The sequence below is a fragment of the Phyllobates terribilis genome, unplaced genomic scaffold (assembly GCF_046119375.1).
Source record: "Phyllobates terribilis strain yellow unplaced genomic scaffold, ASM4611937v1 Scaffold_5__5_contigs__length_657084704, whole genome shotgun sequence".
In the NCBI taxonomy this organism is placed as follows: domain Eukaryota; kingdom Metazoa; phylum Chordata; class Amphibia; order Anura; family Dendrobatidae; genus Phyllobates; species Phyllobates terribilis.
The window spans coordinates 75,473,998-75,500,920 of record NW_027362765.1 but is presented as its reverse complement, the minus strand read 5'-3'; the positions used below and the strand labels follow the sequence as shown (position 1 = coordinate 75,500,920).

Sequence of the window (26,923 nt, the reverse complement as noted above, 5' to 3'; positions counted from 1 at the left end):
TGAGAGGATCCGATATTGTAGGGACCTGAATGGGGAGAAGATGACGATGTAACATCATAAAGATCCCATGTAAGAAATCTCCGGAGCTGTTACCGGCTTCACATGATCACTACATCCAGTCATGGCCCCGTCCTGCCCCCGGTATAACACACAATCACATTATAGTCACATACAGGGATTTATCACAGGCTCAGCACTGAGGGGGTTAATAGTAATGGGGAATCTCCACATACCTCCACCTGCAGAGCCGCTCACTGGATATATCGCTGTTCTGTGCGCACAGGACCTGTGATGATGTCACAGGAGGGGAGGAGTCAGGGGTCACATGATCAGGGGCCTCAGTGGATGCAGGACTCTGCTGTGCTGGTTGTCATGGTGCTGGATGAGGGGAAGTTTATGTGTGGGGTCAGGAGGGGTTTACAGTGAGGATGTAGCAGAGCCATGTGCAGGGCCGGCTCCAGGTTTTTCTGGGCCCCGGGCGAAAGAGTCTCTGTGGGCCCCTTTAACACATACCACGATTCATGATGCACAGATACCGCAGAGAAATATAGATATAGTACAAAGCCAAAGATTTCACTTCTTACATTACATGAGTGATATCTATTGTAAATTCTACAATAGCTCAGAAACCGGCGAATCCTCACAGCGCACAGTAAAGACCTTACAGTATAGTGCTGCATACAGTATTATGGACCCCATATAATGCTCCATACAGGATTCTGACCCCCATAAAATGCTCCATACAGGATACTGGTCCCCATATAACGCTCCATACAGGATACTGGTCCCCATATATTGCTCCATACAGGATGCTAGCCCCCATATAATGCCCCACACAGGATACTGACCCCCATATAACTCTCCATATAGGATACTGGTCCCCATATAAAGCTCCATACAGAATACTGGCCCCCATTAAATGCTCAATACAGGATACTGGTCCCCATATAAAGCTCCATACAGAATACTGGTCCCCATATAACTCTCCATATAGGATACTGGTCCCCATATAAAGCTCGATACAGAATACTGGCCCCCATTAAATGCTCAATACAGGATACTGGTCCCCATATAAAGCTCCATACAGAATACTGGTCCCCATATAACGCTCCATACAGGATACTGGTCCCCATATAACGCTCCATACAGAATACTGGCCCCCATAAAATGCTCCATACAGGATACTAGTCACCATATAAAGCTCCATAAGGATACTGGTCTCTATATAATGCTCCATACAGGATACTGGTCCCCATATAACGCTCCATAGAGGATACTGGTCCCTATATAACACTCCATACAGAATACTGGCCCCCATACAACGCTCCATACAGAATACTGGCCCCCATATAATGCTCCATGCAGGCTGTTCCCCCCTTATAATGCCCCATGCAGGATGTCACCCCCCCTTATAATGCCCCATGCAGGATGTCACCCCCCATTTTAATGCCCTATGCAGGATGTCACCTCTCTCCCCTCCATGTAATGTACCATGCAGGATGTCACCCCCCCCATATAATGCCCCTTGCAGGATGTCACTTCCCCCCCTTTAATGCCCCATGCAGGATGTCACCCCCCCATTTTAATGCCCTATGCAGGATGTCACCTCTCTCCCCTCCATATAATGTCCCATGCAGGATGTCACCCCCCCCATATAATGCCCCTTGCAGGATGTCACTTCCCCCCCTTTAATGCCCCATGCAGGATGTCAGACCACCCCCTTCCTTATAATGCCCAATGCAGTATGTCACACACCCACCCTCCTTATAATTCCCTATGCAGTATGTCACATACCCACCCTCCTTATAATGCCCCATGCAGGATGTCACCTCTCCCCCCTCCATATAATGTCCAATGCAGGATGTCACCTCCCCCATATAATGCCCCTTGCAGGATGTCACTTCACCCCCTTTAATGCCCCATGCAGGATGTCAGACAACCCCCTCCCTTATAATGCACCATGCAGTATGTCACACATCCACCCTCCTTATAATGCCCTATGCAGGATGTCACATATCCACCCTCCTTATAATGCGCCATGCAAGATGTCACTCCCCCTTATAATGCCCCATGCAGGATGTCACTTCCCCCCTCCCCCTCTTATAATGCCCCATGCAGAATGTCGCACCCCCCCTCACCTTATAATTAATGCCCCATGCAGGATGTCACACACCCCCCCTCCCTTATAATGCCCCATGCAGGATGTCATACACACCCCCACCATATAATGCCCCATGCCCCCATACATGAAAAAAATAAAAAAATCCAATACTCACCTCACTTCTTACCTGCTGCTGGCGCTGCTCCGGACTCCAGCGTCGCCCGCGTCTTCCCGCTCTGCACTGTGACAGGTCAGGAGAGAGCGCGCGCGGTGTACAGACGTCACCGCGCCCTCTGACCTGAGACGTCACAGTCAGAGGACTCGGAAGACGCTGCGGAGGCACAGGGAGGGGTAAGTATTGTGCCGGCTTCTGGGGCCCTGAGCAAGCGGGGGGGTGGGGTGGCGGGCACTGACACCAGCACCGCACCGCTTACGGGTCCCATAGCACGGCGGGTGTCCAATGGCAGTGGGCCCCTCCGCCTGCTCAGGGCCCCGGCACTTGCCCAGGTGCGCCGGGTGCTGACGCCGGCCCTGGCCGTGTGTGTCCGATATGTTTGTAGCAGAGCTGTGTGTGTCCGATGTGTATGTAGCAGAGCCGTGTGTATCTCTTATATTCTGCGGTTATACACGGTGTAATATAAGCTTTATCTACCTGGTGGTGATTATTCTCCATATATTATGCTGCACATCTTTTGTTTTTGTCTTGATCTTTCCTCTTTGGGTCTGGAGATCCCTCCGTGTTCCTGGAGTGCTCTTTTTCTACTCACTATAAGGCTACTTTCCCACGATGAGTTTTTGGTGAGGTTTTTAAGCTGTGATATCTTTTCTCCATAGCCGCAATATCTTGGTGAAAACTCTCACCGTCTGCTCGTCGCTCACTGCTCCATAGTTTGGTGGAAAAAGTCTAGATGTGAATGTAAGAAATAAATCTTTAAGGACATGTTACAGCCAAGTTCCTCATGTTTTGAGGAGATTTTCCACCAACTCTTCATACTTATCTGCTCTTGAGTTTCCCATAAAATTAGTTACCAATAATGCGAATACTACCAATGCAGCCTTTTCCTTGCCTGGCAACAAACAGAGAAATTCCTAATCTGGAAGAAGCCTATGAACCTGAGGTCCAATAAAGACTCCTTTGTTTATCTTTGCTTCACTCAACCTTGGAAATTTATCAATGAGATACTTGAATGCTCCTGCAAGACTATCACACTCACACAGAATGCAGCAGTCCATTGTATTTCCACCCTTGAGACAAAGTAAGAGGGCAACCACCTTTAAAGCCCCCGTCTTACATAGCGAGATCGCTAGCGAGATCACTGCTGTGTCACGGTTTTGGTGATGCAACAGCGACCTCACCAGCTATGTCGCTATGTGTGACACTTTGCAACGATCAGGCCCCTGCTGTGAGGTCGCTGATCGCTGCAAAGTGTCCTGGACCATTTTTTGGTCGTTGCTCTCCCGCTGGTCAGCACACATCGCTGTGTGTGACCAGCGGGAGCAGCGATCAGGCTGGTAACTATGGTAAACATTGGGTTACTAGGGGCACACGCGCACCTAGTAACCCGTTGTTTATCATGGTTACGAGCCTGCTAAAGTGAGCGGTAACCTCCCACTCACTGTAGCAGAGTGGTAACCATGATAAACAACGGGTTACTAGGTGCGCGTGTGCCCCTAGTAACCCGATGTTTACCATAGTTACCAGCCTGCTCCTGCTTCAGCAGGCTCGTAACCAGGAGCAGGACATCGTGGAAAGATTCTTTCCACGATGTCGCTGCTCCCATGATCGTTGGTGAGCCTGCCTGTTTGACAGCTCACCAGCGACCACATAGCGACGTAGCAACGATCCCTGACAGGTCGTATCGTTGTCGGGATCGCTGTAGCGTAGCTAAGTGTGACGGGGCCTTAAGTCATCACACAGGGGCCAGAAATGTTGGTCATAGTTCAGGCACCTCAACAGCTGTTTCATGTTGTCATAGGTTTCTTTCATGTGGACTGCATAACCAACTGGAATTGAAGGTAGCGCATTGCCATAATGCAGCAAGGCGGCTTTTAGGCTTGGACGAAGCTATGAAGAGCCTCAATTTCTCTGGATTATGACTTATCTTCAGAGCTTCCATTAAACTGTTGATGTTGTTGCATGCCAAAAGATTGCTCTCCATGAAGAGGTATTGGATAAGATCTTTATACTGTTTGCGGAACAAATAAATCTGAACATCGCCAGCTAGGAGATTCCACTGCTGTAGCCTGGAACCAAAGAGCTCAGCCTTACTCTTGTGCAGATCCAAATAACTAACAAGATCATTCAGTTGACTTTATGTTATAAGATATGGTTCAGCTGAGGTTGCTGACAGAAAGTCTGAGTCGTGAGATGAAGATGCTTCATTAGCACCAAGCGCCCTCTTCTTCACTTGACTCAACTGAAAATGTTTCTTGTGCTTTTGGAACCAAAAGTTTGGACACACCTTCTCATTTAAAGATTTTTCTGTATTTTCATGACTTTGAAAATTGTACATTCACACTGAAGGCATCAAAACTATGAATTAACACATGTGGAATTATATACTTAACAAAAAAAGTGTGAAACAACTGAAAATATGTCTTATATTCTAGGTTCTTCAAAGTAGCCACATTTTGCTTTGATGACTGCTTTGCACAGTCTTGGCATTCTCTTGATGAGCTTCAAGAGGTAGTCACCGGAAATGGTTTTCACTTCACAGGTGTGCCCTGTCAGGTTTGATAAGTGGGATTTCTTGCCTTATAAATGGGGTTGGAACCATCAGTTGTGTTGTGCAGAAGGCAAGTGGATACACAGCTGATAGTCCTACTGAATAGGCTGTTAGAATTTGTAATATGGCAGGAAAAAAGCAGCTAAGTAGAGAAAAACGAGTGGCCATCATTACTGTAAGAAATGAAGGTCAGTCAGTCCGAAAAATTGGGCAAACTTTGAAAGTGTCCCCAAGTGCAGTTGCAAAATCAAGCGCTACAAAGAAACTGGCTTGCAGCGGCTTCCGGTTTGCGTTTAGTTGGACCATCATTTATTTTTCAACAGGACAATGACCCCAAACACACCTCCATGCCGTTTAAGGGCTATTTGACCAAGAGGAAGAGTGATGGGGTGCTACGCCAGATGACCTGGCCTCCACAGCCACCAGACCTGAACCCGATCGAGATGGTTTGGGGTGAGCTGGACCGCAGAGTGAAGGCAAAAGGGCCAACAAGTGCTAATCATGTCTGGGAACTCTTTCAAGATTGTTGGAAGACCATTTCCGGTGACTACCTCTTGAAGCTCATCAAGAGAATGCCAAGAGTGTACAAAGCAATCATCAAAGCAAAAGGTGGCTACTTTGAAGAACCTAGAATATAAGACATATTTTCAGTTGTTTCACACTTTTTTGTTAAGTATATAATTCCACATGAGTTAATTCATAGTTTTGATGCCTTCAGTGTGAATGTACAATTTTCAAAGTCATGCAAATACAGAAAAATCTTTAAATGAGAAGGTGTGTCCAAACTTTTGGTCTGCACTGTATATTTTCTGCATCGTAGTGAAGTGACGAACACAACGCATTCACTCACATCACCGTAAGGCCATTCTAACCCCTCCAACTTAATAACGTCGGATGATGCTATCAAGGCAATATTTCAACTCTATAGAAAGGTAAAATCGCCACAGAAAACATGATGACAATATCTACGGCTTGGGACCTCTAGTGGCGAAAATATTCTGTAAGTTGGGGATCTCATAAAATTCTAAAAGACCTAGCACATCTCACAATCAGCCCCCACATGAGCTCACCAAGGGTGTAGGTATGTGAGCATAACCTTAATCTAATAAAAAGCAGAAATTGGATTTTTGTATTTGGTCAGTCCTGGAAGCTACAGCTTGTTGTAGATTCTGTCCAATTTCATAAGGATTACCTCCCTTCACCAAGCTCTGAGCCATTTCTGTTACACAGGTTTAGTCATTTTCTTTTGTTATACCTTTTATTTTATGTAATTGTATATACCGTATTGTTTTGTTCCAATTTTGTATCATCTTTGTATATTTTTTTATAAACACTGCCTACCTTTATGGATTAAATATATAAAATGTAATAGCTCTGTTATTCTTGCACCCTTGAAACCATATGCTATCTGTAACGGATGTCCAATCGGCCTGAATAAATGATTGGTGGTGGCAGCTAGTATTACTTTTTGTTAATTTGGAGTTGGCAGTGACCGTATCGTGGTATATATACATTCCATGAGCGTGAATCAGAGGTGTATATACCATACACTCACTTTGAGTTCCCCAATATCCAGCCTACTAGTGGAAGCAGGCGGGCCCTCGTCAATCATTCGTCAGTTAATTGCGCAATTGCCCTGAAAATTGGAGGTAGCGGAGATGTGTCCCTTGAAAAACTGGTGGCACTGATGGGATGTTCGCTAACCCCTGGCTGTTATCCTTGACAAATTGGTAGCAGTGGTGGGATATCACAGAGCATTAGTGATCTGGGGTGAGCAATCATCCCTGTCACTAAAAACGTTCACGGTCCCTGTGAGGTTTCTGTACAGAGTTTTGAGGATCGGATTCAGTGTTTATTTATGCCTGAGACAATATTGTACATGTAGTAATTACACCCCTCTCTTGTTTTTCTGTTCTATCTTTAATTTGGCGAGTGACTGCTAAGATGGCAGCTGCTTATAGGATGCACGAGAAAGCTGTGCTGATCCATTTGTGTGAGGAGCGAGGTCTCAAGGGGTCCGACAAGACCATAGAGAGACGTTGATCTATGCCTTAGTGGAGGCACCAGAGCCCGGACCAGTAGAGCAGCAAGATGCCCAGTTTTGGATCCGGTCCTAGAACTTTCTGACTCAGAAGGGGCTAGCAGCAACAATAGCTTCCAGAGTGGACACTTGCTTGCCACTCATTCTTCAGAAAATGGGAGGTTGTGACCTTCAAATGCAGATACAACTTGTGCTACAAGAATGGAGAGTGTCAGTTTGCAGAGTAGCAGGCCCAGGCCAAGCAAGAGTTTGCCAAGTGTCAAGCCAAACAAGAGGCTGAAAAAGCCAAGCGACAAGCCCAGGCTGAGTGAGAGTCAGTAGCACGAGAGTGACAAGCTGAGAAAGGCCACCAGCTGAATTAGTCTGACTCCAGAAGGTGCAATCTACTGCACTGAACTGTGAGTCCACACCTTTAAACCCCATTCCGAGCATTTTCCTGTCACAGACAAGGACGCGGATCTGGACACATTTTTGAGGGAGTTGACAAGTGGGTTCGATATTTAACTCCAGGGCTACAAGGCAAAGCTCTGGAGGTATTCACCTCTCTCCCTCAAGAACACAATGGAAACTATGAGGTCATCAAACAGGCCCTGATAAGGAAATATCAGCTAACTCCTAAAGTGTATGAAAAAAGTTCCGGACCCTCCAACATGGATCTCATGACAGCTACAGTGATGTGGTGGACGGGTTCAGAATCAACTTCAAGCAATGGGTCGAGGGACAATTGCTTACCACCTGATGGTGAAGAACCAATTTTTTTCATCTTTGCCCTGTGAAGATGACACAGTTTATGATAGACCGGGAGCCAAAGGAGGCTGCCAAGGCAGCACAGATTGCCAATACCTATTAGGCCAACCAAACACCTGAGGTGCGGAAGTCAACTGTCACCAGCTGGAAAGGGAGTAAGCCAACACCCAATGCCCCTGCCAGCCAGTCCTCGGGAGGGTCTTGCCCCATCTTCCAGCACCTGGCCTGCATCTGACTCCCGTCAATGCTATACCTGCAACAGAACAGGCCACATCAGCCTCATCTGCCCAGAGAGGCAGAAGAGGAATCCCACATCCGATGCCCAGGGGCCTACTGAGGCTATCCTTTTTGTTGGTGGAGTGGTTGCGAGGGCCTGTGAAAACTTGCAGTCGGTCACTGTGGGGCCCAAGGACACCGGTGCAGAACGAACTCTCATCCGCCCTGAATTTGTGTTCCCTGAAGAACTTATCCCTGGTAAGACCCTGAATGAAACCGGGTTTGGGGGTGTTCGCCAACTTTTATAGATGGCCCAAGTTTTCCTAGACTGGGGTACCAGGATGTGGTTAAGGGAGATTCTCCCCACAAATGTTTTATTGAGGACCAATCTGGGACCGTTAGTCACCCAATATGTTCCTAATAACACTCCCAGATCTGGTACTTCATGTGTTTCCAATGTCGATTATGTGGATGTCAATGTCCTGCCTGATAATAATGTATTTTGTCGCACTGTGGGGTGATGTTGCTGAGGATTAGTGTTGAGCGAGCACTAAAATGCTAGGGTGCTCGAAGCTCGGGCCAAGCTTACCGTGATACTCGGGTGCTCGACCCAAGCAACGAGCCCAATGTAACGAGCATTTTTGCGGCGGCACCCCCGGCAGTCTGTAGAAAGCCTAAAAAGTGCCCAAAACGATAGTGACAGTGCTCAAATGACATGGGGACAGCATGGGGATCGCCCCAGGAAGCATTTCTGACCCCCAGGTCACTGCAGTCAACAACGTGGTCAGAGGTATTAATCCACTGTTACGGGTTCACAATAAAACGTTCAAAAACGAAACTGAAACTGCTTTCCTGTGAAATATGTTAAGGGTAAAGACTAGTGTATAAGGTAAAATAAATAACCAAAAACAAAAATACTCCTCCACACCTTGGGCTATGTTCACAAGTAGCATTTTTTATGCGTTTTTGCACTTTTGTATTGCTTTCAACCGTGACAAATGCATTCACCGGAAAATGTCATTTTAGCATTTTACAACCTTATCTGGCCATGTGCTGTGTGACACATGCATACAGTGCTGAAAAGACATGGGAATAGCATGGGGAAGACCCCTGGAAGCATCTCTGACACCCAGGTCACTGCCTAAAAGTGTGCCCATCAGAAGTGATCCTTGCCGCATCAGAAGATGCCGACTTGCAACTATCCCCGTGCAAGTCCTTGTCCCGCGGCAGTGTTCAATTGTACCTTCCCCATTCCTTGCAATGCAAACGCAAGTATGCAGCCTGCCACCCACTCACCCCAGGCTGCAATACCATACTGTTTGCTTGCTTGCACTTGAAATTGGGCCTTTTAGGCATGTGGAGGCGGAATCTGGCCACCATGTCATGGCTGCGTCGGCGGCCTAGTATCCATACTCGGTCCCGAGTCGCCCCGCGGCCGGGTGCCCACACACGGTCCCCAGCCGCCTGGGGGTGGCCGGGTGTCCATAAACGGTCCCCAGCTGCCCCTATTTGTCCCGGTGCGCCTTATACATAAGCACGCATAACAAAACATCACCTGTGCCCTACCCAGTGCATTTAGTGGGAAGGACAGCCTAAGCACAAACACGTGGACAAGTAAATGTGGCCAGGGATGGTCCATCTCACTGACGCCTTCACACTGGGTTAATATTGTGGAAGCCGGGACACAGTTGGACACTGGGATGCAACACGTCCTCCAGACATAGAGGATTGCGGGTCCTGGGTCAATCAGGCTTCAACACAAAGTTCAGAAGGTAGACAGCAGCAGTGGTCGGCCTCCTACACAACGAGTAAATTATTCATGATCATGTGGCCATCCATCTCCTTAGCTTTCTGTTCCTTGGAATGCAAGCGCATGTATGTAGTAGCGGCTAGGCCTGAGGTGGTCAGCGTTTTGGCGCATATCCTACCTCCTCCGAGGATTGCTGGATGTTTTCCTGCTACTATCCCAGTTCTATGACTCCCGTTAAAACAAAGCTTCAGGTGATGAATGATGGATGAGGTGGTGGCAAAGGAGAAAGACCAGGAGGAACAGGGACCATTCACATCAATATCAGGCCAGTCAACCACACATGTCTTGTAGGATATGTTTCTGTACCAAAAGGAGCGGTTCGGCTACACAGTTATAGGGCATACAGTGAGTGCAATGCCTACCAAAAATTTCGAGGCACTCCAATGCCCCTTGGAAGTGACATGGAGGTCAGAGGGCCTTAACTAAACCATTTTTTCCATTTATAGCAACTGGGTCACCTGTACACTGTTGGCCTAAGCAGTGAATGGAAGGCTTTCCAAAAATTATGAGGAACTGCAATGCCCCTTGAAACAGACGTGGATTACAGCATACTAAAAACCTTCTTCCCATTATTGGGGAGTGGGTCTCCCTTAGTGTTCGCCTATGCATTGAAAAGCAAAAGCTGACTAAAATTAGGGGGAAATGCAATGCCCGTTGGAAGAGTCGTGGAGGTTAGAGTTAATTAAAAACAACATTTCAATGCCCCTTGGAAGAGACGTGGAGGTCACAGTAGCTTAACAAGATGGTTTTAATGCCCCTTGGAAGAGACGTGGAGGTTACAGTGGTTTAACAAGACGGTTTTAATGCCCCTTGGAAGAGACGTGGAGGTCACAGTAGCTTAACAAGACGGTTTTAATGCCCCTTGGAAGAGACGTGGAGGTCAGAGTGGTTTAACAAAAAGGTTTTAATGCCCCTTGGAAGAGACGTGGAGGTCAGAGTGGTTTAACAAGACGGTTTTAATGCCCCTTGGAAGAGACGTGGAGGTCACAGTAGCTTAACAAGATGGTTTTAATGCCCCTTGGAAGAGACGTGGAGTTCAGAGTGGTTTAACAAGACGGTTTTAATGCCCCTTGGAAGAGAGGTGGAGGTCACAGTAGCTTAACAAGACGGTTTTAATGCCCCTTACAAGAGCCATGCAGTGCAGCATATTAAAAACATTATTCCCATTATTGGGGAGTGGGTCTCCCATAGTATTTGCCTATGCATTCCAAGCAAAAGCTGGCAAAAATTAGGACAGAGGAACTTGCAATGCCCCTTACAAGAGCCATGCAGTACAGCATATTAAAAACATTATTCCCATTATTGGGGAGTGTGTCTCTCATAGCCTTTGCCTATGCATTCCAAGCAAAAGCTGCCAAAAATTGGGACGGAGGAACTTGCAATGCTGGCAACACGGACCACGGTCACCCTGGTGGTACAGTGGTGGTGGAGGCTGAGGATAAGGAGAAGAGCAAAAAACAGCCGAAATGAGGAAGCGTATACCCATGTGTGGGTGTGAAGCGGTGCATGGGAATACACCTACCGAAATAACACAGTGGATTTGACTTTATGTTACTCTGCTGTCATTTGGTGGTGATGAGAAGTCTGGCCCAATCCAGCCCTTGTTCATTTTGATAAGGGTCAGCTTGTCAGCATTGTCAGTTGACAGGCGAGTGCGCTTATCAGTTATAATTCCCCCAGCGGCACTAAAAACACGCTCCGATAACACACTAGCGGCAGGGCAGGCCAGGACCTCCAAGGCATACAAAGCAAGTTCATTCCAAGTGTCCAGCTTGGATACCCAATAATTAAAAGGCACAGAGGAAGCATGGGGGACGCTGGTACGGTTGGCAAGGTACTCCCTCAACATCTTTTGAACCTTTCCACTCCTTGTGAGAGTACCCCGTGCCTCAGGGCCTGTAAGCTGGGCAGGTCTCAGAAAAGTGTCCCACAACGTTGACAGTGTTCCCCTGCCTCTGCTGGATTGGAGTTGTGTCTCTCTCGCCTGAACGCCTTGATTGGGCAACGAACTGCGACCTCTGCCGCTAGCGTGTTCAGATGGGAATTTTTTTAACAGTTCTGCAGCAAGGGCCTTCTGGTACTGCCCCATTTTTGTAGACCTCTCCACCTCCAGAATAAGAGAGTGAAAGTTCTCCTTGTAGCGGGGGTCTAAAAGTGTCACCAACCAGTAATGACTGTCACCCAACATTTTGACAACGCGAGGGTCACGGTTAAGGCAGCGCAACATAAAGTCAGCCATGCGTGCCAGACTGGTAACTGGCAAGACTTCCGTGTCCTCACCAAGATGATGACTGACCATGCTCTCCTCCTCCTCCTCGCAACTGGTACTCCACAACTTCTCTCTTCTGCTTACAAATCCTTTGCAACATGTGGAGGGTAGAGTTCCAACGTGTGGGGACATCACACACCAGTCGGTGTACCGGAAGCTGCAAACGCTGCTGCAACACAGCAAGGGCGGCGGAAGCTGTAGCCGACTTCCGAAAATGATCTGACAGGCGGCGTACTTTGACAAGCAGATCTGTCAACTCTGGGTACGATTTAAGAAACCGCTTAACCACGAGGTTAAGCACATGAGCCAGGCATGGTACATGTGTTATCTCGCCTCGCCTCAGAGCCGCCACCAGGTTACGGTCATTGTCACAGACGACCATGCCTGGATGTAGGTTCAGCGGTCTCAGCCACAGATCTGCCTGCTCTTTCACAGCTGTCCACAACTCACAAGCAGTGTGAGGTTTATCACCTAAGCTTATGAGTTTCAGCACAGCCTGTTGCCGCTTGGCGGAGGCAGTACTGCAGTGCTTCTAGCTTGTAACTGATGTGGTGATATCTGAGATGGAGGCTGAACATGAGGAGGAGGAGGATGATACGCAGGAGCTGTACACTGTGGGGGCAACTATGACTGACATAGGGCCCCCAATCCTCGGTGTGGAGAGGATGTGTTCCGTCCCAAGGTCCGACTGGGTCCCGGCTTCCACTATGTTTACCCAGTGTGCCGTCAGGGAGATGTACCGTCCCTGGCCACAAACACTTGTCCACGTGTCCGTTGTCAGGTGGACTCTCCCAGTAACTGTGTTGAGGGCACGGCAGATGTTTTGGGGCACGTGCTTGTGTAGTGTGGGGATGGCACACCGGGCAAAATAGTGTCGGCTGGGGACCGAGTATCGAGGGACGGCCACCGCCATAAGGTTGCGGAAGGATTCCGTCTCCACTAGCCTAAAAGGCAGCATTTCCAACGCAAGCAGTCGTGAAATGTGCGAATTTAGGACTGTGGGGCGTTGGCTGCGAATTTGCGCTTTCATTCAAAGGTCTGGGATATGGACAATTGAACGCTGCGGTGGGACGTGGACGTTGATGCTGTTTCTTGAGAAACTGCCATAACAAGTGAAGACTGAGAGGAGGGGGCATCTTTGCATGCAGTATGGACAGGGGATTGCCTTGCACGCACAACAGGGGGTTCTCTTACACGTACAACAGCGGAAGAAGCAGTGGTGACACCCGCTGACACTGGTCGTGGACCCTGGGGTTCGCCCCACAAAGTCGGGTGCTTTGCTGACATGTGCCTGATCATGCTGGTGGTGGTCAGGCTGGTATTTTTGTCAGCCCTGCTGATGCTGGCCTGGCAGGTGGTACAAATGGCCTTTTTGGGGTTATCAGCAGAGTCTTTAAAAAAATTCCAGACTCTGGAAGACCTACCGGCTGTACTGGCAACGTCCCTCGTGTTGGTGTTATGAGGCACCGTATACAGCCTGCCTACTTGATATCTCGGATGGATATTAGTCCTGAGAAGGACTGTTTGTTTGATTTGGCAGGCTTTAGAGACCCTACACTACCTATTTCGCACTATATATCTTTCCCTAACTCAGCAGCACTGACCCTACACTGACCCTACACTGTCTGATCCCGGGCGACTGTGTCCAAGATGGCGGCGCCCGGTTTTGAATACTCGAGGTGACGCTCTGCGGCCAGCCAATCACTGTAATGCCCACAACCAACATGGCTGCGGCATTACAGTGACTGGCTGGCAATCCCTGAATGTTCATTGGCTCTGTGCAAATTAAGGGTGTGGCATCCCCTTTGTTGAGCTGATTAGTATATATGTAGCTTACCACGGGCCTAGGTGGTCTGGAGTTGGGACTCGGTCCTATTTGTCTACCCTTTTATATGCATTACTTCAACTTTGATATACAGTAAGGTTTTAATATAGACAGTGTAGGTACCGTCCCAATTTAGGGTCACCTTGTCGCTGGTGGGACGGCTTGTATACTTTTTTTGATCAAAAATAGTTCACTAAGTACCCTATATTTAATATGCAACTTTGCTTTACATTTATATATAATGATGGTAGGGTATGAGATATATTTTTTGACTTTTGTAGGTTTTGCTTCTTTTTGCTAGTGTGAACATGCTCCTATTTCTTGCATGTGTACCATCTTAGACCTCAGTTCACATTGCTTGGTTATCTGTAAGAATGGAACAGAGGTCAGACAAAATGGAGGAGCTGATCAAGCATCTGGTACAAAGTCAGCACCAACAACAGCTGCAGCAGCACCGGGAGCAGCAGCAGCATGAACAGCAACAGCACCAGCTCCGTCAACAGCAGCAGAAGATTGATTTACTCACAGAGGCAGTTTGTGGCATGGCAGCAGCTACAACTCCAATGTCAGCTGATGATTTCTCTGTCCGGAAGGCAGAGAGGAAAGCCTTGCAGAAAATGACCCCGAGTGATGACACAAAGGTCTTTTTAACCGTTGTTGAAAGGTTTGCCAATAGGGAGAAACTCCCGCCAGAGCAGTGGGCGGAAGTCTTGGCACCATACTTATCGGGGAGCCACAAAAGGCCTACTATGATTTAGCCTTACAGGTCGCTAAAGAATATGAAAAAATTTTAACAGAAATTTTGGTGCACTTGGGGATGACAATATCTGTCAGGGAACAACGGGGCCACTGCTGGACATATCACCTTGACAAACCCTCTCGCTTCCAAATGTTTGATCTGCTGCACCTCGTTTAAAAGTGGTTACAGCCGGAGTCCTCTACACCAGCGCAGATGGTGGTGTGAGTTGTAATTGACCGGTTTGTGCACTACTTTCCGAGGCAGATGCAGACTTGGGTTGCCCAGGGAGATCCCTGGAACGCCAATGACTTGGTTGGACTGGTCGAAAGGTATCCGGGGGTCGATGGGTCCGTGGGGAGGCAACCCATTCCATACTGGGGGACAGAGGTTAAAAAGGGGAAAGGGTGTCCAAGGGGGTGGCGAAGGTCATGCCGAACGCCTCATCTGGGGATGTAATTTGCTGGTGATGTCACAGGCCCAGGTCATATAACTGCCCATTGTCCCCAGGCCACTGAGAAAATGGACTGTTGTATGGGACGCCGGTGTTTATTCTACACATATCCAGCTTGCAGTGTGAACTGTCCACCCAGCAAGAGGCCCCAAGCTTGTCCTGTAAAAGTGAACGGCCTACAAATGACTTGGCTACTAGACTCAGGGAGTTTGGTGACCCTCCAATTGATCCCTGAGAAAAACGTGGATGTCCGATTCTAAAGATCATCTGGTGGCCAGAGTGGTCACTGAGACAGCCAAGGTACTGAGTCCAATGGGGTCAACATGGTCCCGGATTTGTTGCACCCAATTATCATAGGCCGGGACTTTGTGTTGTTTTGGAGCTTGTGGGGGAGTCGCAGAGACCTTGATTGCTCGGGTGAGAAACGAGTTTGCCCTAAAAAAGTCTCACCAACCCCAGAGTCTGACGAGTTTCCCTTCTGTGTAATGGGAGAAGAGGAGAAAGTGGTATCCCCTTAGGCAAACATTCATGAGATAGGGGTGACCAGAGAAATTTTGGGGTACATCCAACATGGGGACCTATCTCTAAAAGAAGCGTTCAATAAAGCAACAGTCATAAACGGTATAGCGCATGAGTCGGGGCTGACACCAGGTTTCCCTATTTCATGTTGAGTGGGGACTTATTGTACAGGGTTACTAAGGTGAGGGAGGAGATAGTGCACCAATTGTTGGTACCAGGACGCTATAGACAAAGAGTGTTGGACAGGGCCCATTCACATGTCTTAGGTGGCCATCTTGGGGTGGACAAAACTCAAGAATGGGTCATGTGGAGGTTCTGTTGGCCCAGATGTCACCGGGAATTCCAAAGATATTGCAAGTCCTGTCCCAACTGCCAGTTAACCACTACCACCTCTCACTTCCAAAATCCTCTCATGCCAATATCCATCAAGGCAGGGCAACAGAGGGACCCTGTTGAAACTCCATGTGGGCTAGACAAACCAGAAGGAGACACTGAGGATGTCACAGTGGCAGAGACACTATCACCGGCCCAGAAACAACAATGGAACATGAAATCCTGACGTAACCACATGTGCGGGTGAAACAACAGCCGTATAGAATCACCGAAGCCCGCCACGAGGTGATTTCGAAGGAGGCGTTTAAAAGGTTGAGCCTAGGCGTCATCAAGGAGTCAAAGAGTGGCGGATCCAGCCCTACTTGTCCTTGTGCATAAAAAGATAGATAGCACATGTATCTGTGCGGTCCCCCTTAGAAAAAGCCGGTACCCCTGCTGAAAAGCTTATCAGGGACATTTGAATGAGCCAGCACATGCACATAGGATCATAGTGTCCCGCTCATACCCTATCAGTATGCTGCCCTTGTGATTATATTGTGCCATCTGACACATACAGCAGGATGCTGGTGTGTCCTGCTGGAGCCTGATTATCTCCGGCAGCACAGACCATGTGCGGAGTGAAGTCTCCTGCACACAATCTGTTCAGGGGACCGCACAGTTACATGTGCAATCTATTTACTTATGTACCGGCGTTTTTTTCAATCCAGCCGCAGGGTACCCCTTAGCTGAACCTCTGGCAGGGTTAACCGTGTGTGCAGTTATCATCTACACACGATCTGCCTATGAGATCGCACAGCCACAGTTGCGATCTGTCAATACATGTGCCGGTGGCTCATATACCTTAGCTGCACTAAACTGATATATGGTTTGCGTAGTGATCAGTGGCACGTTAGGCTATTCAGTTATATGGTAGTATTTAATAGGTCAGATTTTGACCAGTACACGGGGATATAAGGCTATGAGAGTTTATCTAGCCATAACTGAATACAATTCAGCCCCTTGTACAGAAATTCTGCAGTTGCCTTACTACCTTGATGACCAGCAAGCACAGAGTTGTGATGCTCCCTAATTAATTTACGGCACAGATTAGGTGGTACAAATAACCTCCCCGAAGGGCAGGAGGCAGGGGTGCCTCCTTTAGCCTCCAAAACCTCTCCCTCCAGGTCATGGTACACAGCCAAAATGACTACTCTCTTCTGCAAAATAGGAGCAGGATTCTCATGGTCAGTACCACCAGGGAAGTTTCAGGATAACGCATCAGCTTTGCTGTTTTTAACCCCTGGACGGAAAGTAACAACAAAATTGAACCTAGTAAAAGACAGAGACCATCTAGCCTGCCTAGGGTGGAGACGTTTAGCAGACCTAAGATATGACAGGTTCTTATGGTCCGTGATAACAGTAATAGGATAGACTAACCTCTCCAACCAATGTCGCCATTCTTTGAAAGCCAATTTAATCGCCAAAAACTCCATATTACCCACGTCATAATTTCTCTTGGCCGAAGATAATTTTTTGGAAAAGAGCGGATGGATGCCATTTACCAGGGGACGGACCTTGAGAGAACACAGCCCCAACCCCCACCTCCGACGCATCAAATTCTACTATGAAAGATTGAGAAACATCGGGTTGACTGAGTATAGGTGCTGTGGCAAAACATCTCTTTAAAGGGAATCTGTCACCACTTTGGAGTTATCAGACCTCTACTATGGCCATACAGGGTACAGAAAAGTAAATGTATACATACAGTTAGGTCCATATGTATTTGGACAGAGACAACATTTTTCTAATTTGGGTTCTAGACATTACCACAATGAATTTTAAACAAAACAATTCAGATGCAGTTGAAGTTCAGACTTTCAGCTTTCATTTGAGGGTATCCACATTAAAATTGGATGAAGGGTTTAGGAGTTTCAGCTCCTTAACATGTGCCACCCTGTTTTTAAAGGGACCAAAAGTAATTGGACAGATTAAATAATTGTAAATAAAATGTTCATTTCTAGTACTTGGTTGAAAACCCCTTGTAGGCAATGACTGCCTGAAGTCTTGAACTCATGGACATCACCAGACGCTGTGTTTCCTCCTTTTTGATGCTCTGCCAGACCTTCACTGCGGTGGTTTTCAGTTGCTGTTTGTTTGTGGGCCTTTCTGTCTGAAGTTTAGTCTTTCACTAACAAACCAATGGGGGCAGTGATGATAGTAACTAGGACATGACAGGTTCCGTTTAAATATGAAGCACTATGTGGGGCCATTATACAGTATGGAGGACTATGTTGGGCCCACTATACTGTGTGGAGGACTATGTGGGGCCCATTACACTGTATGAAGCACTATGTGGGGCCCATTACACTGTATGGAGCACTATGTGGGGCCCATTACACTGTATGGAGGAGTGTGGGGCCCATAACACTGTATGGATGACTATGTGGGGCTCATTACACTGTATGGAAGACTGTGGGGCTCATTACACTATATGGAGGACTATGTGGGGCCCATTACACTGTATGGAGGAACATGTGGGGCCCATTACACTGTATGGAGGAACATGTGGGGCCCATTACACTGTATGGAGGAACATGTGGGGCCCATTACACTGTATAGAGGACTATGTGGGGTCCATTACACTGTATAGAGGACTATGTGGGGCCCATTACACTGTATGGAGGACTATGAAGGGCCCATTACACTGTATGGAGGACTAAGTGGGACCCATTATGCTGTATGGAGGACTATGTGGGACCATTGTACTGTATGGAGGACTATGTGGGGCCATTATACTGTATGGTGGGCTGTGTGGAGATTACAGTTGGAGAATCATACTGTGATGGGGTCACTATTCTTTGTTGGGGGGATTGAGGGAGAGGGGTACAGTAAGGTCATCATACTGTGGAGGAATTCACTGTGGAAGTATCATAATGTGTTTGGGGGCACTTTTGTTTGCATCATACTTTCTGTTTTATTCAAGGTATTTTATCCTTTGGTATTGCATATTTAAATTAGGCTATAGGGCCATATGCTTTTTACTGCTCTTACATAACATATTTATTTATTCCACTATAATTATAAAAGTTAATCGTTTTATTTGATAAGGAAAAACTTCCTCAATTGTAGACATTTTTTTTTAACAAATATCAAAGTTGGCCTGTGACTTTGTCCAAGCTTTTAACTTTGGCCCTCTGTGTATTTGAGTTTGACATCCCTGGCTTAACCCCTTGAGGATGGAGCCAATTATGTCCTTAATGACCAAGCCAAATTTTACAATTCTGACCAGTGTCACTTTATGAGGTAATAACTCTGGAACGCTTCAACGGATCCCACTAAATCTGAGAATGTTTTATCGTGACATATTGTACTTCATGATAGTGGTAAAATTTCTTCAATATGACTTGCATTTGCTTGTAAAAAAAAATGGAAATTTGGCGAAAATGTTGCCGTGCTGTTGCTGTTGTTGGTGCAGGTGGCGGGACCCCGCCGGAAGTCCTTACCTGCACTGCTTGGCCGTCCATCTGTAGTAGCTGGCGCTTGTAACTGCACATCCGCCTCCCATTCAATTGAATGGGAGGCGGATGTGCAGTTACAAGCGCCAGCCACTACAACTTGACGGCCAAGCCCCGCAGGTAAGGACTTCCGGCTGGCGTGCGTTTTCTTTTCTATGCGAAACTTCTAATACAAACAGGATACAAAAAAATGAAAGTAACGGGACCCCAGTCGATCATACATTGATGCATCAATGTAAAAGTAGTGGACAACCCCTTTAAGTGCTCTCCCGCTACAATAATGCCAAACATGTGGCCACTTACTGCAGTTTAGACACAGTGGGGCATTTGGATTTGGGAGCTCAGAATTCACAGGATTTTATTTGAGGGGGGTGGGAGTCGTTGCTTTTCTAGAGTCTTTGTTCTACCAATAACGTGGGACCCCCTATAGTCCCAGTGACAGATGAGGGTCCTGAGAGGGGGCTGGTTTTGTGTGGGATAAATTAGGGGTTTTATTGGTAACATAATTTTCGATTTCTTCCAGAGTAAGACTGGATCGTCAGTCTACGCTGCCGTGTAAATCCCACAAAAATGAGATTCAGACAAAACCCCCAACGAAACCACTCATCACAAAGAGGCAGATGGAGACACTTTGGAGTCCATTTAGTGTCTGCTCCGGTGGTCTCCATCTTTTTGGGTGCACACAGATCTGGGGTCGTCGCCACTTGTGCGCTGAAAAAAAAAAGACTAAAATGATGGTTCCCCACCGGAATAGAGACCAGTCCAAAGGGACTCCATCGGCCTCATAAGTGAGTGGCTCCATCTGGGTTTTTTGTCTGAATTGCGGTTTTGGTGAATTTACATGGAAACCCAAACGTAAGTGCTCAGCGGAGAGCACAGGATAAACGTGAGCCGATCCTTATTCCGATTTTTTTGGAAGCAGAATGAAGAAACAGACAGCAGTATCAGAATAGTTCTTATTTTTATTTTTGCATGGTTCACAGTGCGATATCTATAATTAACGCTACAAGCGTCCCTCTGTCTGAAGCCTCTATAGACTGCGCAAGCGCGACATGCCTGTGCAGTCTGTCGCCAGACAGAAGAACTCATGCAGCCGTTACAGGTAAGAGGAGTGTGTATTGTGCCGGAGATCGCGGTATGCGTAGACACTGAACGCATACCGCGATCTCCGGCGCCATACTTACCTGACCGGACGGAGCATTGCCGCGGCGCCTCTCTTCTCGCCGGAGACCGGGGCACGAGTGAAGGCGTCAGAATCGGCGCATGCGCATAGCACTATCCGGCGCCATTTTACTGAAGACAGTGTGTCTTCAGCAAAATGGCGCCGGACAGCACGGTATGGGCACGCGCGTACTCCGGGGTCACACTCCTCCTCTAGCCTCCGGCAGAACAGGACACAACAGCGCTGAAGCACAGGGAAGAAAGGGGAGTATAACTGTTTATTTTTTTGCATGTGTGCAGCGTGAAAGGGATGAGGGGCACCATGCATACCAGGATTGGGGGATGAGGGGTACCAAGCATACCAGGATTGGGGGATGAGGGGGCCACACATACCAGGATTGGGGGATAAGCGGGCCACACATACCAGGATTGGGGGACGAGGGGGCCACACATACCAGGATTTGGGGGATGAGGGGTACCATGCATACCAGGATTGGGGGATGAGGGGAACCATGCATACCAGGATTGGGGGGTTACACATATCAGGATTGAGGTATGAGGAGTGCCATGCATACCAGCATTGGGGATGAGGAGTGCCATGCATACTAGCATTGGGGATGAGGAGTGCCATGCATACCAGGATGATGGATGGGGTGCCATGCATACCAGGATGAGGGGTATCATGCATACCAGAATAGGGATGTGGGGTACCATGCATACCAGAATAGGAATATGTGGTGCCATGCATACCAGGATTGGGGGATGAGGAGGCCATACATACCAGGATTGGGATGAGGGGTGCCATGTATACCAGGATGAGGGGTGCCATACATATGCAGAATTGGGATGAGGGGTGCCATGTATACCAGGATGAGGGGTACCATACATACCAGAATAGAGATGTGGGGTACCATGCATACCAGGATGAGGGATGGGGTGCCATGCATACCAGGATGAGGCGCCATGCATACGAGGATGAAGGGTACCATACATACCAGAATAGGTATGAGGGCTACCATGCATACCAGGATAGGAATGCGGGGTACCATGCATACCAGGATGAGGGATGGAGTGCCATGCATACCAGGATTGGGGGATGAGTGGTGCCACACATACCAGAATTGGGATGAGGGGTGCCATATATACCATGATGAGGGGTACCATACATACCAGAATAGAAATGCGGGGCACCATGCATACCAGGATGAGGGATGGGGTACCATGCATACCAGGATGAGTGGTACCATCATACATACCAGGATATGGATGAGGAGTGCTATGCATACCAGGATTGGGGATGAGGAAGCCATGTATACCAGGATGAGGGATTGGGTACCATACATACCAGGATTGGGGGATGAGGGGTGCCATTCATACCAGGATTGGGGATGAGGGTTGCCATGAATACCAGGATAGGGGATGGGGGGTGCCATGCATACCAGGATTGAGGATGAGGGGTGCCATGCATACCAGGATTGGAGATGAGGGGTGCCATGCATACCAGGATAGGGATGAGGGGTACCATGCATACCAGGATGAGGGGTACCATACATACCTGGATAGAGATGAGGGATGGGGTACCATGCATACCAGGATTGGGTATGAGGGAGCCATGCATACCAGGATGAGGGGCGCCATGCATGTCAGGATTGGGGATGAGGGGTGCCATGCATACTAGGATTGGGGATGAGGGGTGCCATGCATACCAGGATTGGGGATGAGGGGTGCCATGAATACCAGGATTGGGGATGAGGGGTGCCATGCATACCAGGATTGGGGATGAGGGGTGCCATGCAAACCAGGATTGGGGATGAGGGGTGCCATGCAAAACAGGATTGGGGATGAGGGGTGCCATGCAAAACAGGATTGGGGATGAGGAGTGCCATGCATACCATGATTGGGGATGAGGGGTGCTATGCATACCAAGATTGGGGATGAGGGGTGCCATGCATACCAGGATTGGGGATGAGGGGAGCGATGCATACCAGGATTGTGGATGATGGGTGCCATGCATACCAGAATTGAGGATGAGGGGTGCCATGCATACCAGGATTGGGGATGAGGGGTGCCATGCATACCAAGATTGGAGATGAGGGGTGCCATGCATACTAGGATAGGGATGAGGGGTACCATGCATACCAGGATAGGGATGAGGGGTACCATGCATACCAGGATGAGGGGTACCATACATACCTGGATAGAGATGAGGGATGGGGTACCATGCATACCAGGATTGGGTATGAGGGAGCCATGCATACCAGGATGAGGGGCGCCATGCATGCCAGGATTGGGGATGAGGGGTGCCATGGTGCCATGCATACCAGAATTGGGGATGAGGGGTGCCATGCATACCAGGATTGGGGATGAGAGTTGCCATGCATACCAAGATTGGGGATGAGGAGTACCATGCATACCAGGATTGGTGATGAGGAGTGCCATGCATACCAAGATTGGGGATGAGGGGTGCCATGCATACCAGGATTGGGGATGAGGGGTGCCATGCATACCAGGATTGGGGATGAAGGGTGCGATGCATACCAGGATTGGGGATGAGGGGTTCCATGCATACCAGGATAGGGATGAGGGGTACCATGCATACCAGGATAGGGATCTGGGGGGGTCATGCATACCAGGATTCGGATGAGGGGCCATGTATACCAGGATAGAGATGAGGGATGGGGTGCCATGTATACCAGGATTGGGTATGAGGGAGCCATGCATACCAGGATGAGGGGTGCCATGCATACCAGGATTGGGGATGAGGGGTGCCATGCATACCAGTATTGGGGGTGAGGGGTGCCATGCATACCAGGAATAGTGGTGAGGAGTGCCATGCATACCAGGATAGGGATGAGGCGTGCCATGCATACCAGGATAGGGATGAGGGCAGCACATAACAGGATGGAGGAACAGGATTGGGAAGCACAAATACCAGGATGGGAGACCATATACCAATAAAAATGCTCGCCACCCGGGCGTAGCATGGGCTCAATAGCTAGTAAGTTATAAAGCGGATTTTTTTTTCGGGTCGATGCGATTACAGCGATACTGGATTTACATGTTTTTTTTTTTGGTTTTGCTGCTGTCACACAGTAAAAATGCTGTTTTTTTAATGTATTTATTTATTTTTTAAAAAAGTAACGTTTTTATTTTTGGGTGAACAGAGCTGTATGAGGCCTATTTTTTGCGGAAGAAATTGCAGATTTTTTGGATACCATTTTGAGGCACATAGTAATTTCTGATCGCTTTTTATTCCGATTTTTCAGATACAGAATGAACAAAAAACCAGCAATTCAGTTATTGTTTTTATTTTTTGCGTCGTTCACTGTGCGGTAAAAGTGATAAGATCGATTTCTTCGTCGGATCAGTACGATTACAGCTATGCCAGATTTATATTTTTCTTTTATGCGTTGCTATTTTTACAGACTAAAAACTGTTTTACAAAAAAGAATTTGATTTTGCATCGTTATATTCTGAGCGCTATAACTTTTTTTATTTTTTTGCTGAATTAGCCATATTATGGCTTGTTTTTTTGCGGGATGGTTTGGTGTTTTTCTTTATATAATTTTTTGTTACATACGACTTTTTGATCACTTTTTATTCACTTTTGTTGTGAGTATGATGAAAAAGCGTCTTTTATGGTGTGTTTTTTTTTTCTTTTTACGGCATTCACCAAATGGACTAAATAACGTGACAGTTTTATAGAGCGGTTGTTCCTGATGTGATGATACTAATTATGTGTAAGTTTTTCGTTTATTTTTGTTTTATCACAAATGCTGCGTTTTGAGCAGCGAAACGGATTTTAGTGATTTGTGTGCTCTTTTTGTGTGTTCCTTTGTACATATTTTATTTAAATTTTTTTTACTTTTTCACTAAGTCCCACTGTGGGACATGTATATTTTTTAATCTGATCGCTGGTCTCATACACTGCAGTACTCCTGTATTGCAGTGTAAGAGACCTGTCAGTGAGATCCAGCTTATTGCTGGATCTCACAGGCCACCGTACTGTACCGTGCAGGAACATGGTCTGATCATACCACAGCTCCTGGGCAGGGGAGGAAGCAAAAGAGTATACAGATAGAACAGCATGGGATCACAGCTGATTAATTCTTTGAAGTAAAACATTGTTTAAAAACAGGCAGGGAAACGTTTCACCTCACAGAAAGAATCATCTGTGATCCCCTGCTGTAATGTCCTGTACAGTCAGACACAGCCATTACACAGTACACAGCAGGGACACATTTATAAGATTATCTCAGCACAGGAACATTGTTTATGAACACATCCAATTGTGAAAGTTATTATTATTCCAAGAACTATTGATTAAAATCAACTTTTGTTTAAGAAAATCCCTTTAACCCCTTAAGCCCCGAGGGTGGTTTGCACGTTAATGACCAGGCCAATTTTTACAATTCTGACCACTGTCACTTTATGAGGTAATTACTCTGGAACGCTTCAACGGATCCCCCTGATTCTGAGATTGTTTTTTCGCGACATATTGTACTTCATGATTGTGGTAAAATTTCTTCGATATCACTTGCGTTTATTTGTGAAAATTTTTTTTCATTTTTATGCCCTTAAATCAGAGAGATATGTCACACAAAAGAGTTAATAAATAACATTTCCCACATGTCTACTTTACATCAGCACAATTTTGGAACCAAAATTTTTTTTTGTTAGGGAGCTATAAGGGTTAAAATTTGACCAGCGATTTCTCATTTTTCCAACAAAATTTACAAAACCATTTTTTTAGGGACCACATCACATTTGAAGTCACTTTGAGAGGTCTTTATGACAGAAAATACCCAAAAGTGACACCATTCTAAAAACTGCACCCCCAAGGTGCTCAAAACCACATTCAAGAACTTTATTAACCCTTCAGGTGCTTCACAGGAATTTTTTGAATGTGGAAGAAAAAAATAAACATTTAACTTTTTTCACAAAAATGTTACTTTAGACCCAATTTTTTTTAATTTCACAGGGGTAACAAGAAAAAATAGACCCCAAAATTTGTTGTGCAATTTCCCCTGGGCACGCAGATACCCAATATGTGGGGAAAAAACACTGTTTGGGCGCACGGCAGGGCTCGGAAGGGAAGGAGCGCCATTTGACTTTTTGATTGTAAAATTTGCTTGAATAATTAGCGGACACCATGTTGTGTTTGGAGAGCCCCTGTGTGCCCAAACATTGGAGCTCCCCCACAAGTGACCCCATTTTGGAAACTAGACCCCCCAAGGCACCTATCTAGATGCATAGTGAGCACTTGGAACCCCCAGGTGCTTCACAAATTGATTCGTAAAAATGAAAACCCCCGCAGCATCGCGGGGGTTAATGTGCTGGGAGCGGTGCAGGACCGCTCCCTGCACATAGTATCGGGTGTCAGCTGTGACAATCAGCTGACACCCGGCGGCGATCGCGCCCGCACAGCCTGTGTGCGCGCGATCGCCATGACGTACTAATACGGGTCTGGCTCTTAAGTCCCAGGGCACAGACGCGTATTAGTACGTTAGATGTTGTTAAGGGGTTAATGACGGCCGTAAAAATGCGTTACAGCAGTTGTTAAGGGGTTAAAGAGTTATTCTCATCATGATAAAGGGTTACAAATGCAAAGAGGTTGTAAAAACAAGCAACTTTTCAATTTTACTTTTGATTAAAAATCCTCTCCATTCTCAAGAACAGACCTCCACTGCAATCGGTGGCTGGTATCTTAGGCTTGGAGTGCAGTGCTTACAAGCTCTTTGCAGTAAACTCTATAGCGCACTAATGTAGGAGTTGTTTTTCTAAACTAAAACCTCAGTATTCAGGTTAAATTGCTGTTTTGGCACTTTGCGATAAATAAGTGGGTTTTGGATTGCAGTTTGGGCACTCGGTCTCTAAAAGGTTCGCCATCGCTGACCTAGAGAATCATAATGGCAGGTCAGTTTTAGCATTTAGTGAACATGGTAAAAAAAAAAAAGCAACCTATAAAACTATTGCGGAATTGCACTTTTTTGCAATTTCACTGCACTTGGATTTTTTTTAACGTTTTCCAGTACATGATATGGTAAAACCAATGGTTTCGTTCAAAAGTACAACTCGTCCAGCAAAAAGCAAGCACTCACATGGCCATATTGACAGAAAAATAAAAAAGTTCTGGCTCTGGGAAGAAGAGGAGGTAAAAACAAAAACGCAAAAATCCAAGGTGGTAAAGGGGTTTATAGCCCAGGAAGGGGCCATGGATACTAGCCCCCTCTGAGGCTAATAACATCAGCCCTCAGCCGCCCCAGAAATGGGACATCAATAAGATGCGCCAAGTCTGGCACTTAGCCTCAGCTCTTCCCACTTGCCCTGGTACGGTGGCAAGTGGGGCAATATGGTTGGGGTTCATGTCAGCCTTGTATTGGCAGCTGACATGAAGGCCAGGGGATAGTAATGGAGGGGCATCTATAAGGCACCCTCACTACTAACCCCATAGAAAAAGTTCATAAATAAAGACACAGCCTGAAAAAAAA

At 47.0% G+C, this 26,923-nt stretch overlaps 1 pseudogene; it reads right to left on the bottom strand.

The window, feature by feature from the left end:
* Nucleotides 1-26,923, bottom strand: part of LOC141271469 (uncharacterized) — a 524,545-nt pseudogene that overhangs the window by 67,403 nt on the left and 430,219 nt on the right.